Raw genomic sequence first — 5,134 nt, 5'->3', positions numbered from 1 at the left:
GACTTAAAAGTAGTTGTGTAAATATTTTTAATCAGTATTACTTGGGAAATAAAAATATAACAACCACATAAAATCAATATTGCTATTTTCTTTACCTGTTAAATACTGGGAAATAATTTACATTTTAAAGTAAACTTTAAAATTATGTGTTCATGACTCTTTTTAAAGTTATTTTACCATTATTATGTGTGTGGTTGTTTTGCTTGTATGTATGTCTGTGCACCATGTGCGTGTCTGATGCTCCTCCCAAAACCCAGAAGATGGTTAGAGTTGGTTTTGAGCTGCCATGTGGGTGCTAGGAATCAAACCTGGGTCCCCAGGAAGGACAGCAGTGCTGAGCCAGCTCTAGCCCTCTTATGTTTTTTTAATTATCAATTTGAAGATACTTTGTGCATTTTTGTGATTATAGTAAATAGGACTCATTAAATAATTAAGATATAAGATTGTTAATGCATACTTCCTAACCCAAGGGTTAGCTAAAAAGGCCAAGACACAAGTTACCTGTATTTTTGTAAATCTTACTGGCACAGAAGTGGTATTTTTCTTAATAGTGCCTATTTATTTTAAACATTTCTCCACTTGCTTGTACCTCAGGCTCCTAAGGTGGCCCTTGGGTTTCCGAATATTGGATATTTGTGGTAATTGTGGTATCAAATGGTAACAAATCACAAAGTTTGCTGAAGAGGTGTTTTATATCACTGAGTTTGTTAATATAGATCAGGCTTACAAAGTGTTTATCACTAGACCACATTTTATATGTTGAGTACGCCAACAACAAATGAGGCTTAAATGTAAAGTCCTCACTTATAAAAGTGGATTTTAATTTCTATCTGTAGTTTAGCATGTGTTGTCTCCAGTGAAGACATGGGCATTGAAGAGCTCTCTTGAAAGTAGTCTTATAACTGATGTGGAAAAATGAGAGAGAGGGAGGGAGGGAGAAGAGCCTTTGAAGGCCCTGTGTTGATTACATTTGGAGAAAGAGACCCAGGCAAAACGTATTTCATGTGCAGTGTGTTGAAGTGTGCTGTAATTCTTAACAAAACTTGTTGTAAAGGATTCAAATGAGAATCAGTTCCAGACTAAACTTCTTAGAGGCCTAGAAGTGTGTTTTGCTCTAAAAACAAAAATGAAGAGGCCGTTATCACCTAGTCAGAACATAGAGGACATCTAACCTTCTCTGTGTTCTTTAACAGTCCTTCCTCCATGGTAAGTACAAAGGCAGAATATTTCTTCTTGATGTTAGTAAGATGTGATTTAGCTGAAATAACCTCTACCTTGGCATTTCTACCAAAATGTGACCTGGGAAAGAAAAGTTTTATTGTAATGACAGTTGTCAATCATGAATCTGCACATTTCTGTCTCAGCAACTGGGTGAAGAATGACTGGAGCTAGTTTTGTCATTAAGTGGTTACCTCTACTTCAGATTGTACAAAGCATAGAGTAAATAATCATTTTCTTTCTGGAGTCTACTCCAGCCTTTAATGGGGCTGGGAGTAGAGGAGATTAGAGATCAGTTAAGCTGTCTAACGACCTCATTTCCTTGCCCTGGGGCTATGCCATCTGTGTAGTGGCGGCTGTCCCATTTGTGAATCTCCCTTTTACTGACATTCCAGATTGTAAGAAAACTGCAATTTATTACGTTACTCCTGATGACTTTTTAATTTACATAACCCAGAATATCTGGTAGTTGTTAGATTATTTCAGATGTGTAAGGTGATGCCTTTATTGGAGAAAAGTAATTCATCTGTCTAAACAAGTTTATGGGAACTACCACAAGAAGTTGTTTGCTTGTTACTGACAAGGAAGAAAGGAAAACATGCCTTGGATGACACAGACCACTCAAAGTGTAGCTTGCTTGCCCGTGGCCTCTGTGCTTCTGTATACTTGTACCTCAGGCTCCTAAGGTGGCCCTTGGGTTTCCGAATATTGGATATCACTGGCTGTTGGGTCTGGGGTCACTTGGTGAAGTGACAAAGGACTTCTAGGAAGCACTTGATTAGTCCAATAGAATGAAGTGTGTGTGTTTGTGTGTGTGTTCGGGATGATCTGTTTTTTTCAATACCAGGGATCAAACCCAATGACTTGACTATGCTGCAGAAGTTTTGTACTAACTGAGCTGTATCTTCAGCCCTGGAGTGACTAAGAGGCTCTTTATAGACCTTCCACCTGCTACTATAGATTGTTTATGGTAGCTCTTGATTACAGTGACTAGACCAAGACAGTCACAAACATTTAGATCAAGCAAGAACACTATAGGTTGTCTCAGCTGTTTTTATGTTTTTGAAAGGCAAATGCCACAAACATAAGATATGTTAGAGAGCAATAAGACATTAAAAACTCAAAAAAAAAAAAATCCTACTAGTTGACTAGTAACACTCTTGGTGCTAGGCAATTCACATGCATGCAGTTCTTAAAAGTATAGCTGATCATTAACTGGTGTATGCACCTGGTTCTGGTGACTATCTCTATTAGACAAGTAACTTGTATGAAGCTGTAATTATGGAATGCTATGGATGGAGTAATGAATTGAGAGCCTAGTTCAAATGAGGCAGTGCTTATCGAGAATAAAATCAAGCAGAATTAACTACATAAGTACTTTTACTAAGTTTCATTGGATCTAATCTAGAGTCTCTTCCTGTTCTTCATTATTCGGTTGTAAGTAATATCTAATGTCGCTTATAAGAAAGTATCACACTAATGATAAGAAATGGGTTGGGCAGGTTTAAGGAAAAGTTAACAGTTCTAATTCTTTTGTAGTTTGTTTGTTTTTTTGTGTGTTTTGAGACAGGGTTTCTCTGTATAGCCCTTGGCTGTCCTGGAACTCACTCTGTAGTCCAGGCTGGCCTTGAACTCAGAAATCCACCTGCCTCTGCCTCCCAAGTACTGGGATTAAAGGCATGCGCCACCACCGCCCAACAGTTCTAATTCCTGTTGGCCAGAAGGCAGAAATGTTCTGTGATTCTGTCCTGACCAGAGGCCAGAATACAGAGGAGAGCTCTTGTTGGTTGCTATCTCACTTTCCTAAGTGAGCCCCTCCTCCGGGGAGCCAGACTTGAGAGTGAGTGAAACTCCAGTCCAGACAGGCCCTTCTGCTGAACAGCTTTGGAACTGGATCTATGGATTTCGTGGTGAAAATGGATTATTCTGTTTCTCAGTCTCTGCCTGTCCCTTAAAGGATTTTAAGGTCTCAGCTTTTGGCAGAATGTCAGGTAGCTAGAGGCCTTTGAGGATAGACCTCCCCCACTGCCCTCTCCCTGCAAACATTAGGAAGGAAAACACAATTCCCCCTTAGGCTTCCTGGAAAACCTGGAGTACCTCTGGGCCTGTTAGGAAACATGAGCTTTCTCTAAAGGATATTGTTGTTTCCTCCCTTACGGGGAGGACCTGTCAGTCATGTGTCCAAAGGTCCAACCCAAGGAGAAGCGATCACCCAAAACTTTCTGAAGACGTGGGAGGAATAGTTATCCCATTTCCTGGCTTGGTGATACAATGTATTTTCCGTCCCAGCAGATCCTCCCTTGGTGCAGCTCTCTGCTTTTTATTTTTTTCTTTTGGGCACTGCCCAGAAGCCTAAGTGTGTTTACTCTCCTTTATTGGATCCCTGCTCTCTACTTAGGAGCTGCTTGCCAACCTCCATTGCTAACCATACCAGATCCCCCAGACCTTAAATCCAGAGACAGAGCTTCTCTTTCTCTTTTCCATCACTTCCCCCAGCAGCTGCCTAGAGTTTCAGCTTGCTGCTAAGAACTCAAAAAGGAAGCTTGCTTTCCCTGCAACGCTGATTGATATTTGGCTTCTTCTAGAAGAAAAGCTTGAAAGGCTGGGAATAGAACCAAGGGCTGATGGGCGCTTGCTTACCTGCTATGCTGAAGAGTCCTGAGTTCAGTCCCCCCACCCTGAAATGGAGACAGTGAGGATGGAAGCAAACTCAGATTTCACAGTGAGAATTAGCATGCCCTTCCTCAGTACCATTGTTTTCTCTGTTTTACGTATATTTTAATTTTAGTAAGAAAATTTAAAAACATTTCGTAAATCAAAGCTAAATGTCATGGCAGCTAAAGTAAACACCTGGGGGCTGGAGATAAAGCAACAGATGAAGTGTTCATTGCTCAAGGACCTGAGTGTAGAGTCCCACCTTCCATATTAAAAGCCAGGCCTGGTGGCCCATCCCTGTCATCCTCCTTGGGAGATAGACAGGAGGACCCTAGGGGTGTACCTTGACAACTATTCTAGTGCACCGATCAGAGCTCCAGAATGGGTGAGAAACCTGTCTCAATAAGGTAAAGAGTGATTGAGACCATCCACCATTGATATCTATGCCTCTTCATAGGCATGTGTATGTATGTACATCACCCCTCACAAATCACTTTTGAAATAAAAGAATACCTAGAATATCAATTAAATGGGCTAATGGCCACTCCTTAGTCACTGATATTCTCTTTCTTTTTGCTGCTGTTGAGTTACACTTGCTTAAGTAAAAATCATGTGATTCAGAATGAGAAAAAATTAAAACCACCCCAACTCATGAATCAGAAGTAACGTTAGATGAAAAGCATTCCAGGTGTCTCTCGGAGAGGGAGAAGTGAGAAGGGAAAGTCCTAGGAAGAGACGAGGGAGAACTGTGTGAAAACAGGATTACTGCAATTACTTTTGTTCTTTTAGTTTAATTTTTGCTTGGCTTTGACTAATAAAAGCAAAAGTGGGCTGGCAAGATGGCTCAGCCTAGGTAGGCAGTGGTGGCGCACGCCTTTAATCCCAGCACTTGGGAGGCAGAGGCAGGCGGATTTCTGAGGACAGCCTAGTCTACAGAGAGAGTTCCAGGACAGCCAGGGCTACACAGAGAAATCCTGTCTCAAAAAACAAAACAAAACAAAACAAAAAAGATGGCTCAGCCTATTCATCTGAGTTCAGTCCTTAGGAGCTACCTAGTCAATGAAGAGAATTGACTTCTACCCTTTGACTTCCATATTCATAACCCTTGTTCCCCAAATAAGTAAGATAAACAATTTTTAAAGCTATAATGAAGTTAGAACAAAATTATGATATGCTTCTGATAAATGCTTCATTACTACAGCAATACTAGGATATTTTGGTTTTTTTGTTTGTTTTGGGGTTTTTTGGTTTTTTTTTTTTT

General features: G+C 40.4%; 2 protein-coding genes across 2 annotated transcripts in view; both read left to right on the top strand.

The window, feature by feature from the left end:
* The window catches only part of Znf131 (zinc finger protein 131), a 39,029-nt gene that overhangs the window by 29,608 nt on the left and 4,287 nt on the right, over positions 1-5,134 (top strand). The window lies entirely within an intron of this gene.
* Nim1k (NIM1 serine/threonine protein kinase) overlaps positions 3,649-5,134 on the top strand; it is a 51,581-nt gene continuing 50,095 nt past the window's right edge. Inside the window, exon 1 of the mRNA XM_031359978.1 lies at positions 3,649-3,940. The gene's annotated coding sequence lies outside the window, so the exon portion shown is untranslated. The remainder of the gene's footprint in view (positions 3,941-5,134) is intronic.

The sequence above is a fragment of the Mastomys coucha genome, unplaced genomic scaffold (genome assembly GCF_008632895.1).
Source record: "Mastomys coucha isolate ucsf_1 unplaced genomic scaffold, UCSF_Mcou_1 pScaffold8, whole genome shotgun sequence".
Classification (NCBI taxonomy): Eukaryota; Metazoa; Chordata; class Mammalia; order Rodentia; family Muridae; genus Mastomys; species Mastomys coucha.
Note: the sequence above shows the minus strand (reverse complement) of the source record. Positions and strands in the feature narration are given on the sequence as shown.